Source organism: Anoplolepis gracilipes, chromosome 9, assembly GCF_047496725.1.
Source record: "Anoplolepis gracilipes chromosome 9, ASM4749672v1, whole genome shotgun sequence".
In the NCBI taxonomy this organism is placed as follows: Eukaryota; Metazoa; Arthropoda; class Insecta; order Hymenoptera; family Formicidae; genus Anoplolepis; species Anoplolepis gracilipes.
In genome coordinates, this window is record NC_132978.1 from 4,146,024 (window position 1) to 4,164,049 (window position 18,026).

An 18,026-nucleotide genomic window follows, 5' to 3' on the forward strand; every position below is an offset into this window, starting at 1 on the left:
ATTATGGGATTTTTTTGTAGATGTGTATTTTATTTTGAATTTAAACGTTTCTTCCAGGACAATCGATGACGATTTGTATCTGATCCGACAATCGTTATTTCTTGGCTCAGTAGTTGTTCAATATCTTTAGCGTCGAGATTAAGCTCATAGTTAATCCTTTCATACGAGCTGCAAGTTTAACCTTTTACAAGGGTAAATGTATCATGCTGAATAAGAAGAGGAAGATACTTAGAATGTGTTTCTGAAAATTTTCCTAATCGATAGATATTTTTGTCACAAAAATGGAATGGAAAATAAGGATTGCAAGAATAAAAATGCGGTATATTTTTGTTTCAAATTTTATAAGACTCAATTATGTATGTCAATTTTATTTTACATTGATTTTGTTTTTACAACGATAATAGCCGCAAGAATTTTGTAATCTTGTTTTTATCGAAAGTCAATAGATCTTTCGTAACATTTTAATCTATAAGGTTAGAGAAAAGTTGTCTGATAATTGAAAAAATAATTCTATTTATAGCTGCTGTTTTAGCATACATATCAAATAGATATAACGTATTTTGTGATCAGTATTGCATCAGTAACTTTTCCATCGTAGACCTCGAACAAAAAGTTTCTACTCGATCGACGGGAATAATATATCAAAATTTGCAGCTCCGGTTACGTCAGCTTATCATTACGCATTATTTAGTATATCATTATCTTAATAATCAATAATAATTTTTAAAATAATAAACCTTTTATTTATCTTATATTTAAAAAATATCTTTTAAATATATTATCTTATAATTAGAATAAAAATATAATATTATTAAAATATATTAAAAAATGTAACTCACAGAAAGAGAAAGTACATTAAGTTATATATTATTGCATAAAGATCGTATCTTTTAAAATTTGTTATTATTTGTATTCTTAACGCATCCGTATTAGTTGTACATTTCATGGTTCGTCAATATCGTTTGAATTAACAATGATATAAGCCTTTTTTAATAGATTCTAAAAGTTTCAACAGACTTTTATATTTTTATACTTGATTTTGTGTACAATCTCAAGATCAAAATCTTTGATTGTTTAAGAATCTGAAAAGTCTCTGTATCCGAAGCTATTCATGCTATTTTCTAAAGTTAAAATAGTTCCACTCGAATAAGTAAGTTGATATCTAAAAATCTAATCGAACTAGTTTCTTTTAGAATATGGAAACATATTCTCAGCTATTTGCTAAAGTTAAAGCGTTCCATTCAATTCAAGCGACTACAAAAATGTAACAATCTTCGATCCAGCTGTGTTTGATCGCGCATACCACTTTCGTAAGATTACTTCTAAGGATGTATTATTGATTGATTATTTATTGAAAATATATGTATATATATTATATATTAAAATAATAACAAAAAAATAATTTAATTTAAATTGTTTTTTTTTCAGTATCTGCTCACCTGGGCATAATTCTAAAACCAATTAAAAATTGTTTACATAATTTTCATATATTTAGTTCTAATAAAAAATTACATATTGCAAAAATTACCTATTAATAAATATGATGAAGAAATATGGCTTCAGATAAAATTTTTTTTATATATACTAACCAAAATTCTAAGAAGCAAAATTTTAATCGAAGATATGACTTATTATTATATTCTTCTAAAAACCTGCGATAAAATATAATATATAATTATTAGATATGATAATTGAAAAATTGTTCGCTATTTTTATCATTGTTACAGTACGCTTTACATTATAGAAAACATTCACATTTAACACTTTTCTTTCATTTCAATTAAAAAGAGTATTAATTAAATAAACATTTTTTAAAATAAATAGAAACTTTAAAAATTATGTTATTTATTATTATTATATTTAAAAATACCTAAACTCTGTGTATAATAAACCAATTTATTTATTTATTCCAGCTATCATGATCATATAAATTAAGAAATATATTATATATATTTTTTCCATTAGAGAGTTTATTAACTGTACATACTTATAGATACCATTCCAGTAGTGATATTGTAGTTGAAAATCACACCGATTGCTTCTATGTAATACTTGTTCAGTCCTAAGCAATGCGATCTTAATTAGAAGGCTGTTACATAACTAGAAAAAATGTTGAAATAGGTCTAATACTAAAAACATTTCTATAAGCTTAGAAAAGATTTCTTGAAATAATTCTTTATTAATTTTTTACAGCAAAATATTATCAGAAGCGTGCATATTAAAGTTTAGTAAATTATTTTTACGATAAATACATATGTATATATACATATCATAAAACAGTTTTATTGACTTTTTACATACCTGGGAGTTTTATAGACATAATAAATTTCCGAAAGTTGAAAACACATACTGAGCATCGCCGTATACATTTTATGACATGACAGTATGTTTTAATGATTGCGTATAACATTGATATAAAAGTCTATATAAGACTGTATTATATTGTAGGTGTAGAAATTTTTAAACGTGTGAAGAAGAAAATATGTAATAAGTATGTTAAAAAATTCTATCAGAAATAATATTCTCTAAACTGTCATTTTGCCATTAATAACGAAACAAATCACAAATTTGTCTAAAATTTATTTTCTCTTACGAGTCATCGTTATAAGCGCAACAATTGCAACACCGATCTTATAATATCGATCTCTTGAAAATTCTACAAAAAAAAAAGAAAAAATAAAGAGAGAAGAGACTAATTAATGTGCTTTTACCTTTGTCGTGAATTGGCAGTTTCAATGCAGATATCACGCGATCGTAAAGCGTAGTGTGATTCAGTGGCTAATTATCAACCGACAGTCACGTCGCAGAAAAGAGCGCTGTAACATACTGTTAAGAAGGAGGTTTTCGAAGCGCGTACTTTCATTACTTAACCGTATTAGGAAATCCGCGTTTTGATCATTTCGTCCTGACTCGCTCGCTCTCTGTCAGCCTAATTAATCGCAAGGAAATTGAAAACCCATGGTTGGTACAGCACATAATTTTAACGGCGAATGCCAGGCGCGTAAGTAAAATTGGCAGGTAATTGCTCTATTCCAGTTATATCACTCGCACGCGCAGGCGAATCAGTACGTGCATCGACGAGTTGATATAAGTCTTTTCTGATAAGCGAGTATTTCGAAAGAGAGTATGCGAAGAATGTGATCTCTACTCTTACGGTCTTTGTAAGATTTAATTGTCGACGTATAGAAATTTATTATGCAATCGTAAATCCTTTTATAATTATAATTAATCAAATACATGTATTCTCTCAGCATTTCAATTTGATCTTCTAGATCCACCTGTTTCTATTTACAACGAATGCAATTATATTGAAGCAAACTAAATTTATAATCCTTATCTAAACATGTACAACAATGTACGACATTATATTGGCTGTTAATAAATGGATTAATGTTAAATATATATATTCGTTAAGAGTACATCGAATCACAGTTATATAAATATTAGTCAAATTTTTCCTTATTTAATTCCTCTTTCTTCATTTTACTCATTAAATCCTGTATATATTACACATCTAATCTTTTTTGGTCTTCTAATTTTAAACGTGAAAAAACTTATGATGACTTTCAATCAACGAAAAGGTAGATACGAAATTACATTATATGTTAAATTACATGTCCGGGATTACGTGCGTAAATAGAAATGCCAAGTTCCGTTGAGACTTTCTCGCAGATAAAGTTCATTATACAATTTCGATTCCCACCCGGATAAATCATGAAAAAAACGAGGCGGACAGTCCGAAATCGCCCTCTCCTTCTGCTCGTTAAACGCGCGTGTTGTAAAATAAATTCTTGAGCATTCAAGTACACAGCACGCACGTATATAACGATCACGGTATGCCGGGAATGACGGCTGTCTTCGTTCATTTCCCATTTATGACTGTATGTCAGCTAACAACGTGTACCCCACAATATAGATATGGCGTTAAATAATAGCTATCGCTACGTATATGTGCGTGCGATATATCCCACCTTATTAGGCTTATATATCTTCCACACTTTCTTAAAAATTTCTTCATTGAAAGGAACGTAGTATAACGCATTTCATTTCGCGCAATAAATTACACAAGTCACGTAAATTTTACAATGTCCATTATATGCATAATAGTACTTGAATAATATTACATTACATTTTTATTATGAATGTTACAATCGATTTCAGTCTCTTTCCCATCTATTCAAACTTTCTTTCATTTTATTCGCGCTTTTTTTTTTTCTCACAAAAAAAAAAAAAAAAAAAAAAAAAATAAAACAATATAACGAAGATACGATATATAAAACGTTATCGAGAATCTTTCATCTCCGCGATTTTGTACAATTCAAGTGCAATTCGCGCACCGCCGTTCGATTTTTCTCGCCTCGCCCGCTCGCTCGCGTTCTCGATTTTTTTTTTATTATTTATTTTCACAAATCAGTTAACTCGTGTCGGGGCCGCGTGCGCAGATACGCTACAATTCTCTCGCATATATCCGCTCACATATTAATGAGTCCGGCGGGGTGACTTGGTTCGCGAGCAGGCAAGCGTAAACGTTGAATAATAACTGCATTCCGCGCGTCGCACCGGTCGGTCGGTCGTCATCTACCTCGTGTCCCGCGTGTATTGTACACGCATGCACGCGTGTGACAGCGGCGCGTGCAGCGAGTTGCGTGCGCGGACACACCGGTATATATACATATTACCATAGCGAATGGTCGAGAAGGATTCACTGGTCCCGCGAACCGGAACGACGATGGATTCTTGTGTTGACCTCGTTCCTCGTCGCTTCCGGTCTGCACGTGACGTAAAGCCGCTAAATAGATTAAAGTCCTCGTGTTAGGACACACGAGAGAAGTCTCAGAATTTCTCGCACGCTATTACTCACAAATTGCTCGATCAATTTCGAATGCTCTGTTAATTCTCGTTAATTAATTCGAAGTTAAAAAGCTCGCGTAAAAAATGTTTCTTAAAATCACGATTATTTATATGCATTTTATGCATGACAGATTTAGTCGTAAAATCGTCATAAACCGATGTAATTCTTTTTTATAAGTCTAAAAAATCTGATAATTTTTAATTAAAATTATTAATTTTTAATTACAATTGCCTGATAATTTTAATTCTCGCGTCTCGCAGACACACTTCTCTCGTATTATCAAATTGGCAATTTTTCGAAAGAATAATGATCACCAAATTGTTGTAATCGATAAGTTTAACGATATTGAAGATACTTCCTACAAATTGTCGATAATTTCCTCGCTGTTCTTCGATCCCATATACACGTCATAAGAATCTCTTTGTAGGGCTTTCTCTTAGCTTATAGGGAAGACCGCAGTGTCGCCGATATCCTAGAGCAGGGTTAACAACGAGCTCTGAGTTTTATACCTCGGACGTTTCTAGACATTTTTATCCTCTTCTCATCGAAGATAAGAGTCGTGTGGTGCGCGAAGCGGAAGTCGTTTATCGAGACGACATGGTGAAATACAGTGGAAACTGATAAATTTCGAGAGTACTCGTTGCACTCGCTGACACTTTTACCGATCAATATGGAGATAATTTGGCAGCGTAAATGATCTGTCGTATACCTTCTCTTGACATTCGGCTCGTGGTTAATAAGTATTCCATGACACAAAACAATCTGTAACAAAAAATGTTATAATAATCATTTTTAAATCGTAACTTTTCAGCTTAGGATCTTAAAATAAGAAAATCTCTAATTTAGAATCAAACACTCTTGTACTCATATATATATGTTTCTATTTGTTAAAAGAAGAGTTTATTGATTGTAATATTGCATAACAGAAACAAAATGGATTTTTCTCGATAAATGTTATGTGCAAAATAAAATGTTAAAAATAATTAAGTTAATAAATTTATATAATATCAATCAATTACTGATTAAAAAAAGAAGGCCAATAAGAACCTGAAATAATGCTACTTGAAAATAATGCTTCAATGCTATATATTTATTCTTGCATATTATTTGATCGGGAAGACCACGAGTAAGAATATACATCATGGCAAGAATCTCAAGTTCTCCTATGTTCACTCTCCCACCCGCATATTTGCTCAAGATATATTCCACGTTCATATATAATTTTCTGCGTAATAAAATCGCATAAGGAAACAACGGTAGTCAGCTAATTTTGCAGCTTTATGGACCGAAACGGCTTTTACTATGTCATTAAAATCGTTTACCATCTCCAGCATTAAATGCATATTTCGAACCACGATAACGTTACATCAGTTCACCATCTCACACTCGCCAACCTTTCCGCATGTTAAAAACCATATCGTATGTGACATCACCCTTACATACAAACATAATCAGATGTTAATGATAATAAATAGAGCAAGGATTTCTAGCTTAACAACTCTATAATTTAATTTCAATTAATAATGACAACTTTGTGCGAGGTTCTTTGATATGAATGCGTTATATAAAATGAAACCATATATCTAATATTATTGAAAAATAGAGAGAATTCTTAAAACCAACATTTCCACAAAAAAATGTTTACCTTTGTAACGTATATATATATATATATATATATATATATATGCTAATATTAACATAAATACATTTAAAGAAAAGATACGCGTAATGTCAATAGAATAAATCAACTGCACCCGTCGGGGAATAAAAGTCGAGGTAGGAGCGAGCAAATAGACAATGCAAGAATATGTGAAATCCGAATGCCACACGTCGTGTAATAGCCATTCTGACTAGAATCGTTTAACGTCGATGGATGATTACGAGCTATAAAATCCGACGCAAAAACGCGCCGCTCTGAGCGTATGTAGAAGATATGTTCTGCTCGCTTTCATCGACGCTCGTTTGACTGACGTAAACCACACGATGCTTTAAAGTGCCGCAAAATTTTCTCGACATGCAGAAACTTTTGTGTGACGCGGTGCGTTTGAGTTGACGCCAATTTGCGAAAACTGCGACTATGCAAAAACGCTTTTTCATATATCGTGCTATCATGCTATTACCGTTTTACCAAATCCGCGAAAGTTTCGAGAATCGAGAATTACTTAATTATAAATGTAATATTATTATAAATGTAATAATTAAATATAATATTAATTATATTAAAATTAAAATAAAAAATATTTTACATATATATATATATATATATATATATATATATATATTTATTTATTTATGTCATAATAAAGTAAGGAATGACCATAATTCATTTATAAAATTTAATGTCTTTCTCCTGCATTTTTCTGTTGAAATAACGTTATCAGTGATATCCACGTGGCACGCAAAACAATCCGTAGCCGTTTTTCTCTCTCTTTCTTTTTTTGTTTCTCTTTCTCTCCGTAATAATACTTTCCACCGTAATGCATGTCGGCCGATAATGCATGTATTTGTGCGTTCACGAGAACGGCAGTTGTATCACCAAGTCCACAGCATCTTTCATTTCCCGTCCTTCCTCCGTCGAGCGTTGACAAAATCCCGGCATTATATCCCCGGAGTGGAACAATCTTTTACGCCTTAACGGCCCATAAAGACTGTCGGAAATTGTCCATTCCATCGCCGATATATTCTTCGTCAAAAGGAAGAAAAAAAAAATCCGTAGACGGTTGCGCGATCGCGGAAACGCGATTAAAACCGACGCTGCGATTCGTTAAGGCAAACGCCGCCGTTTCGCAATCTCACAAATACGAAGATACCGCGAATTAAATTTTCCACGGATTTTCGCCAACAAATGTAAAAGCCACCAACTTCCCTTTTGACTGCAATCCGACCCGCAGTTGCTGGCAAAAACAGCAAACGCAATAAACAGCGTGTCATTCGATCTTTTATTCACGATCGATAGTGCTCGCAATTTCGACGGATATCTATTCAACGCCGGTTTATGTCTTGCAGCCAATTTTCTAACTTTTAACGATGATATGGTTTACGTGTCATTGAATGTGCATTTTGACATGACGATATTTTTGCGCAAAAACTTAACGATACTCACATAGTCGTTAAAAGTTGGAGAATCGGTTCACTGAATATTTTAAAATCAAAACCACTTTTTAAATCAAACACCGGTGATTTTTTTTTTTTTTTCTATGAAGGCATAATTAATTTTCAAAATTCTCAAAAATTTCTTCATGCAGAAAGTCAAAGCAAACTCGACTCTCAAGATTAAAGAAAAAGTAAGTTCTATTATCTTCTTAGTCTTTGTCGCTTGGTACAAATTTATAGTAAACCAGAAAAAGTTCATAAGTTTTAAGGATGTTTTATTTTTAAGATTTTTTAAATGTAATTTCTCCTTGTGCCAGATTAAGTTATAAACTAACAGTATTGAGAAGAATAACTTTTGAAATTTCCAGAGAGTTCACTCTACGTTTTGACCGTTAAAAAAGTTTCCTTCGAAAACATGCTATTCATTGAGTTTTCTGAACTTTTTATCTCCTTCGATGAGATTATAGCATTATTCTTCGGGATTAACGTTGTATCTCTGGTTATTACAGTTTTCCACCGTTTTAGTAGTCCAGAAATCTCCTACCTTTTTCTTTCTCCGTCGCACTCTATACGCTCGATAAGCTTAAAGGATTCTATCGGCTAGATTGCAGGATTTTGCTTGTGAAAATTCTGATTTACCTTTCTACATTGTTTGCAATAAACACAGCAATAAGCAACAAATAGTATACTATTTTAATCATTTGTCATCTAGATTGTCATCTCAATCCAGAGAAAACCTAATTTACAAATTGTTTTCTATGTATATATAATAAAATAAAAATAATAGGTTATTTATTTTATTCAAAAAATTATTCAAAATGATTCTATTAAGAAAAAAATTACTTTCTGTAGTAAATTGACCGTAAACGATTCAAACGTGAACCGAGCGTTTTTATAGCAATCTACATCTACAAGTAATTAGCTAATTTATACAAATTTGGCTATTAATTACATATATATTAATTTATACAATAATTTTAAAGTGTAGTTTCTATATGTACAGAATAAAAACTTTCACGATTCAACGCTACATACCATAAAACTTAATTTTACGCTTTCGCTTATTGCTATTTTTATAAGAGTCATGCCTTCTAAAACATATAATAACTTTGTAACAATGTAGAGATGCGAAAAGTTATATGATGGAATTTGTTAACTAACGTTATGAGATACAAAGTCGGAGTTACAAACTAAGGAACACTTACTCTACCTGGTGGAGGATCTAATCCTGGTCTGGATCAAAATTGTTATTAATAGTAAATAGTTTAAACATTTTTTTGAAAGTTTTCAAACAATTCAATTATATAAAAATTCAAATTTCTTTGAAGAAATAAGATTAAAAGTTTTGAAAAAATATATTTAAAAATTTTTAATGTTTAGAAAAATCTGTTTTTATGTATATGTATATGTATGTATCTAAATACTGGATAAAATTTTTTAGAGTCTCCAAAATAGAATTATATTATCTATATTTAGTAAATACGACATATAATAAAGAATGAATTGAAATGATAAAAAAATATACTTTATTTATGCAAAAATAATATCTTATTTAATCTTCCCTTACTAAAGCAATTTCTTTATGAAAATATTTATCTTTATATAAAATATTTACCTTTAACTTTATTAAATAGAAATAAAATAAGTTTATGAAACAGTAATTAAACCAAATAACATCACACATTTATAAAATATTTTTTACGATTGAAAAGCTCTGTTAAATATTTGATATCTTTTTGAACAAAAATTGTATTACATATCTTTTATACTGTAAATGTATTACATATATTTTATATTGTAAAAATAGTGTACGTATATTAATTTTTAAAACAGCTAACAAGTTAATTAGTTAAGACATTCAAAACTTTCAGAAATTACTTGGTTTCGAATAATATTACAGACAATTCTCATCATATTATTCCAATGTGATTTAACATGTATTGAGACTATCACAATAAATTGTTCTCAGTTTTGGCCTGATCTCTGCGTTTGAAAAAGAAATTTTCATTTTTTTCAAAAAAGCGGAATATAATATAGAAATAATTAAAAGAATAATAAACAAGTAATAAGAAATACTCTACTGGAAAACAATCTCTGAATGAAGATTGATATTGAGACAAATGTAATAGCGAATGCTAGAAATAAGACGTAGCAATTAAATATAGCTATAAGCGCGAGCAGTTCTCTTTCTTGAGAGATTTCTTCACGATTTCCAAGAAAAGTTTGACAACGAAATGACAACCCTGGCCTTGATACATAACACGTGAATAGTAACGTGCAGCAATCGGAATGAACATTTCCGTCAGCCATTTTCCTTTTCACGGCAAAAATTATAGTGCAGTTTCTCGCATTGCAACGAGCGCCGATCGCGACCAATCTCCTCGATAATTCGATCGGTGGAATATAGGTTTGCTTGGTTTGCTGCTCGCTCGCTCGCTCGCTCGTTCACCGCGTACTTTTTGCCCGATCCGAAGGCATTGTGAGCCAGTTGCTTGCGCAATGATAGCGCGCTTACCGCCTCGCTCCCGATAAGTTCATGCTCTAGAATCCAGGCCGAAGGCGTTACCGCGTCTTATAAGCCTGGCGGTGTCTTCGGGAGTAGCGCGAGAATCGCCCTATTTGCACACGACCGGAAGCTAGATGACTCGTTGCCGGCAATGTAAATATCGCGGCGAGGGATATACGTCAGGCGGCAACGTGAACAAACATAACGGGAAACGTCTACGGAAGGCGTTTAACGCCAGAACATTCGTGGTACGAATAACGCGCATCAGACCGTGCATGAAAAGTATGATGGGGACGTTGATATGAAATTTAATCCGAATCAATCCACGTTTGCTGAGTTATTATTAAATATACTCTGAGATATGCGCAAAGGGGAAGAAATATATATGAGACATTTTTCCGTCTCTCTCTCGTCAACTTTATTTACTATATATTTTCAGACAAAAGCATTAGTACATGAAATCAGAAAAAAAATGTTACATTTTTATGAAGAATAAAAACATAATAAAATTATAGTCTTATGAGAGGAGACGAAAAGAATTTATTTTAAAGTTAAAAGTTTTAAACATTTAGATAAAAAAGATAAACATTAAAACATCTTGTTTTAATTGACAGCTTATAAATTTTGGAAAGATTTATCAATTATTACTAAATTCTTCTAATCAGAGATCCTTGAAACACTTGAATACAGATTTCATCTAGCTCAGTTTTATTTTTGAATATTTATATTATTTATTTGCTGATGCTATAAATCTAAATTTTTTGGATTAAATTCATGGTGCGATCTCCTGTCTTTTTGATTGAAAATTTTTTAAATTTATAATGCATTTACGTTTGGGAACTAAACACTGTAATAGTATTTCGAAATGCATTCGAAATTTATATTCCCCATTTGCTTTGCGTAGAAATTATTTCACAATTTGATAAATGCTGCAAAGCAAATACAGTAAAATACTCTGCCAATGAGACTATTATTTCATTACACGATACACGAGACATTAATGACTGATCAGAGAAACATAAGTCTCTTTGATTCCATTAGCTTCGATGGAGTTTTTCAAAATAATATTAAAATATAAACTGTAATTCGATGAATTAGTGAACTTCGAGAAAACGTAATATTACAAGTCGTACACCATCTGAAAATGTAATACGATTTATGACAGAAATAAATATCGATTTTATGAAATAGTTAGAATCAATTTGACTTTTATTTTCTCGTTTAACAACAGAATGGGACTAAAATACACAACTCGATAAAATGGATAAACTCTCATAAATTTTAAAAAGACGCAACAGTACCGATGTCATTAAACTATCGTTAATTAATGCGTACAGTCAATTTTCGAACAAATGCCTCGTAAAATTACACTTCGACCAAGAAAGTTGTTTGCGTTAGAGTTTGGGAACAATTTCACGGTTTCACCGGAACATATGATTTGCTTACAATGCGATGCATAATATATGTAGTTGAAAGTTATTCTTTGGAAATAATGATTACAAATAGGAATTAGGAAGAAAGTAAATAAACGTTCATCATAATACATAGATTGATAATTGAGAAAAATATCTTTCAATCTAAAAGAAATGTTTCCGGAAACTACAACTGTTTTTCTTTATTACTACTAATAAACAGAGCGCTTTTTATATAGTCTTAATTTTTTCAATATATTAAATAAATAAAGAAAGAAAAAGTCATCTTTTAAATACTTCTAACAATAAAGAAGTTTTTGATAAAAAGTACAAGCAATTTTAATATTGCACTTAAAACATATCTCTTAATATTTCAATTATTGTTATTTATTCTCCAATTAACATTTTAATAAGTTCTCTTACTGATAACAAATTTTCCTGCTTAATTTTCCTGCATGAAATAACGTCTTCCGTATGTATAATATGACGTCAAGTTGCGAGTCGCGATCATGCGTTACATAAAGGAAGCTCTCCTTTAAAGCGTCGATCAGTTCTGCACAGGCGCACGAAAAAGTAGGTCACGATGTTACAGAAATCATCCCCTTCGTATACTTTTTTGCTACAGAGATCAGTGTCCGGTATTACTGTACGCGATATGCAGTACATGATTGTAATAGTTTTTATTTTACTTTTAATTTATTTTTATCAATCACATAGATAATATTGATTTTATTCAGATGATACTTTAATTTTTTAAAAACGCTATTTCTAATACTTTTATTTGAGTAATCTTTATGTGTAATATTCTAAATTGTTGTCCATATTTCAAAAAATTTGAACTACTTGTCTTATATAATATTTACCAAAGTCAATATACTTTATAATGAAAATATCAAAAATTACTAGTATCTTAAATATCAAGAAAATTAAAAAGTAAGAAATTATTAAAAGTAAAATATTAATTTAATAAAATATTTTCACATTTTAATTGTAAATGAAGTAAAGTAAAATAATAATTTTAAAAATATATAAAAAAACAGTTGTTATATAACTCAAATTGTATAATCTGTATTTAACAATAATCACACAAGTGGATAAAATACACGCGATATGTAAAAGCTTTTTGTTTAAAAAGAATTTAATAAGTATCTAAAAATAATAGCGTGTGATATAAAATGTGTATATAAATATATTATATTAAAAATTAATTATAGAATAATCAAAATATTTTTTTTAGATTATATGTTTTCTCTTTTTATTACACCTCTCGCAATGATACGACAGTTATATTGTACGCGGTCGAAAAAATATATACAGCTATAACAATTTTTAACAGTAAAACTTTATTTCAAAACTTTAAACGCATTCATCGCACATTTAACGCACATGTTAATTAAAAATTTTGACGATACTACTATGTCGCACGCACGTTTTCGAGACAATTGCTCATGTCGCTTGGCAAAAGCAACACGCTGTGAACAACAGACAGTTATCGCGTATTCGTTAACATGAAACAATATAAAAATTTCTCTTATATAAGCACATTTTAGACATTTACACTTTTTTATTGAATTCATAATATGCGAAAAATATCTCTCCAATTTCAAAAATTTCTAAAAATAATTATAAAAAAACGCATTTATGTGCGAATTCAAAAATATATATTGGTTCTTGTGTAACCAAGATATTATCAAATAAAATTAGATCGAAAGTCACATGATTGCGAAACGTCACGTTTAAAAATCGAAAGTTTTATTGCATGTTTTCCGAAAGACAGCAAAAGCTTCATGCATGCATGCATGCATGTTCTTTTGCGCCACGACGTTGCGCTTTGAAAAAAGAATCCGCTTTCTCTGACGCGAGGAAACAATGATATATCGCTGATCATGTCTGCGATTTCTCCGAAGCAAAGTGAGACGTTTCGATATCGCGAACGCGCATCTTTAACGTCAGAGGCGTTAATTGCCAAGGATTTTTGTCTTTTCATTTCTTTTGCGTCCATTTGCACGTGCGGATGCAATTAAATTGACGAGCGTACATGCGTGTGATTAAATGTGAAGGAGAATTCGTGAATGCGCGTTACATTACAGTCCACGCGAGTCATCAGTGAATGTGGAAACTGTGTTCATAAATCCTTCCGAAACGCTAATGCTGCCTGCCGATATAGTGATAGAATAGATATCAGGATATCGATATCTCGTGCACTTGCGCCGAATTGCCTGCCATTGATTATCGAAATTTTAAACGCGCTAATCTAGTATGGCGTGTTTATTTTAATATTTCAAATTTTTTAATATTAAATTAACTGTATCATGAAGAAAAAGCTGCTCAATATTCTTTAAATTGGCGGATGAATTATCGTTTATTTTCGTTATATCAAATTTCTCATCGGGAGCAACACCAGTTGTATGTAATTAAATATATATTTGCTAGATAAAATTAATTTTATTAGATGAAGTAATTTCAAGCCCACACCATATTTAATATCATTTAAGATTAATATTTTTATATTGATTCTTAATTTTAATTGAGATGTATGTATTATATAATAATAATTAAATTTTTGCAATTTCCTTTAGCGATACTTACTGTTAGAGAAATATGTTAAATCTATACAATTGCTCAGTCTTTTAGAAATATCAATAATAATGCAATGTTATTTACTTTCTAATCCATTATTATAATGAAAATTCTCTTTATTAAACATGATTTTTCTGATTTTTTTCTAACTTCTTTATTTATAGAGAAATTATGCTTTCAAATAATTAAAATTAATTATCGTGTCTTATATTATTATGTCATTATTATAATTTTTATTCTCATATATACATATAATTGTTATATAATTATATATTTATAAAACAAAGCTAATTTCGTGGATTAAGACACGCGTAAGTTTTTGCATAAATTGTGATTTTATGTCATAGCTTTTATAATCGTCAATAGATGATAGAAAATTAATCTAGAATATTGCTAAAGAAATATGTGTTTAGTAGTTTTATTGGTTCTACATTATTAAGTAAAATTAAGGTTAAAGAATATATGTATGTCGAATGAGATAAGCACTTACAAGTAATTATACTAGACGAACTAACAATTTGACAGAAATCAAGTTAAGCTTGTTCAAATGACAAATATACCTTAGACGTACATCCAATCTTACGACAGAGAGAATATCTAACATGTTCTTCAAATAACTCTTGGAATTAACACAGGCAGTTTCCTACGAGATTACATCGAGAATCTGTCGGATTTCTCTCTGATGTGATCTAGGAATTGTTGCTATCATTCTATCGTATATAATGTAAATAATCTTTGTCTAATTGATTATACATATAATTATATATTCAGTCGGCATTGCTCTCAACATGAATGACACGAAAAAATGCTTTATATGAAAAGATAATCTACAATATCTACAGAGTATCGACCGTAGTTTTAATTCTAAGTAATTATTATTAAATTTAATTAATATATGTATATGTATGTATGTATGTATAAAATAACTTATAAACAAATTAGAAATATTTTGAAGCAAATCCCGACATGTATATTTAAAATTTCCATAACGGAAAATCCATCCAAAGAATGAATTGCAACAACAACAGATTATGATCGATGAAAACAAGTTAATAGGTCACGATAAATTGTATAATAATTAACTGTGATATAAAATACTAATGTAAGTTTCTATGATTGAATCACAGTGTTGTAACGAATAACGCGATATACGTATTTTATAAATATGGTAATCGATACTCGCGATACATTCATTATGAAAAATTACAGAATTGCGAGTGATATTTTACCAAATAACATTTATTTTTTTTTAATATTCATTATTCCACACTAGTTTGTTTTTTATTTTAAAGAAAAATTAAATTATCGCTTATGGCACAAAGTGCTAATCTATGCAAATTACTAACCTATAAGAGTTTTCTTTTTACTTTTATCTTTAATAAAAATTTAATAAAATTTTTAATACTGTTTTTTAAAGCTTTAATTTAAAATAATTTTTATTTAATAAACATTATAAATAGCGTGCGTGTATAATTATGTATAAATTATAGATCTATTTGCAAGTTGTTGCACTATTTGCTAATAGCAGATTCTTAAAATTAGTTGGAGATAAAAATTCTTAATATCAAAATATCGAAGCGAGCTAATAAGTTTTAAATGAAAAGTATTTAAAATTAGTCAATCAGAGCGGCAATTATTTTTTTAACGATGTTTACTGATTCAGACATACGCTTTAACAATTTTTCCGCTGATATGTAATTTATTATCAATATTTTCAGATTAAGAACATACATAAATTACTAAATCGAATAAATAATTTAAGTAATGGAAAGCCATCATTCAATCAGAAAGAATTACAAAAAATAAAATATTTGATGTAAAATTAATTTATAAAGCATTAAATATCTGCCACGAAATAATTTTTCGAGGCAATAACAAATCAGCATTACACACAGTTTTGGCATTTGTTTATGTACCTGCTGCATAATATTCGTCCAGTGAAATTTAAACCAACAGGCAGTACGATCCATATATTACAATATTTCTCGAAACGCGATTATTCTCTCTAGAAACAATTAACGATTTTTCGCCTGAACAATTAATTAATTCAGTAATTAAATAATCGTAAACATATCAAGACAACAGTTATTTACCCAAACAAATATTTTTGTGCAATATATTCAATCAGAAATTGAAGCGAGAAGATAAAAGAGGAAAATAATAAATTATAATTAATAAATTACGTTCTCTGTTTTAAAATATTTAAAACAATAATTATTTCCTTGACAAGTCATATATATATTTTTTTATATACATTTTGCTTCATATTTAACAATCGACCAAGTGATCCAAAAAACAGAAAGCTGTAACATGTATAATGACAGTTTATTAATAATTAATTTGTAATATTTTAAACAGAGCACACACATTCATGTATTTAGACATTTAATTTATATTAGTATACATAATTGTACATAATGCAATATATTTTATAAGAAAAATATTATCGCGAATTTTGTGGCCAGCACTCAATGCTTGTTTTCATTGATATTTCCTTTTTGTATTTGACTGTCACTGGTGTCCAATAGAATAGCAGAAAATCTCATTAAGATATTGTTACTTAATGCGTGTTAAATAATTACAATGTCTTTTAGTAAAATATAAAATGTATATATTATTGAATAAAAATTACAGTTTTTCTTATAAGAGTTATAGTTACAAAAATTATAATTTTTAATACAATATTTTTATTTTTCGAAAACAAACTTTTTCATATATTAATTGACCTCGACAACTCAAGAAAAGGAAGCAGCTTTGATGACGGTGGAGTAGTCTTGATGATTTATTTTATTTATATTTTATTAATTGCACGTTTATTTCCGTTTATTTAGATGATTTCAAAACGAAAATTAGAAATAAAGATTTCTTATAAGACCGAGAAAGCGTTAACGCATGAGTCTCTGTAAGTGGAAGATGCGATGACAATATGTTCTGTTCGTTCGGAATTCAAGACGTTAATGTTAAGTATCCTAATTACGTCCCACGCGATCCTTATAATACCCATTTTGCCTTGCATGTCTTTCTTCTTTCCGTCGCACAGAAATCAGTGAGAGACGGTTTCTCTCTCGGGAAATTCTTCCGAAACTGCAATTACGAAAGGAGTTGACGGCGATTATCCGTATGCCCCAGCGTTTAATTAGAATTTTATTAACACGGAGAGAGGAGCAGGCGTTTATGTGTTCATTTCTCACGAGAATTTCCGAGATTTTCACGAACAGTGAAAATATTAAACAACTTGCGTGCACTTTTATTTGCGATAAATCGAATTTAAGCGTACGATGCCTAGTAATTATTTTTTACTCTATTATATAGCTTCCAATTTTAGATATCGACCTGTTAATGTATGAAGATAATTTTTATAGTTATAAATCCGATCTTGTGCACCCCCAACACAGAGGTGTTGACAAATTCTCGAATTATTTCGGGCCCAACGGTGCCGTATCCTGCATCTCTAGTAGGTAGAAAATGATATATGTTATGAGTCTGCGGTTTCATGTGCCAACTTTATATGGTACTAAAACATACTTACGCAACCATTAGACATAAATATGAATTTCTCATAACTTGCTAAACTGTCCTGAAA

General features: G+C 30.0%; 1 long non-coding RNA gene across 1 annotated transcript in view; it reads right to left on the reverse strand.

The window, feature by feature from the left end:
* Positions 1 to 2,209: 2,209 nt before the first annotated feature.
* LOC140669169 (uncharacterized) overlaps positions 2,210 to 18,026 on the reverse strand; it is a 177,117-nt gene continuing 161,300 nt past the window's right edge. Inside the window, exon 3 of the long non-coding RNA XR_012047311.1 lies at positions 2,210 to 5,614. This is a non-coding gene — a long non-coding RNA (uncharacterized lncRNA). The remainder of the gene's footprint in view (positions 5,615 to 18,026) is intronic.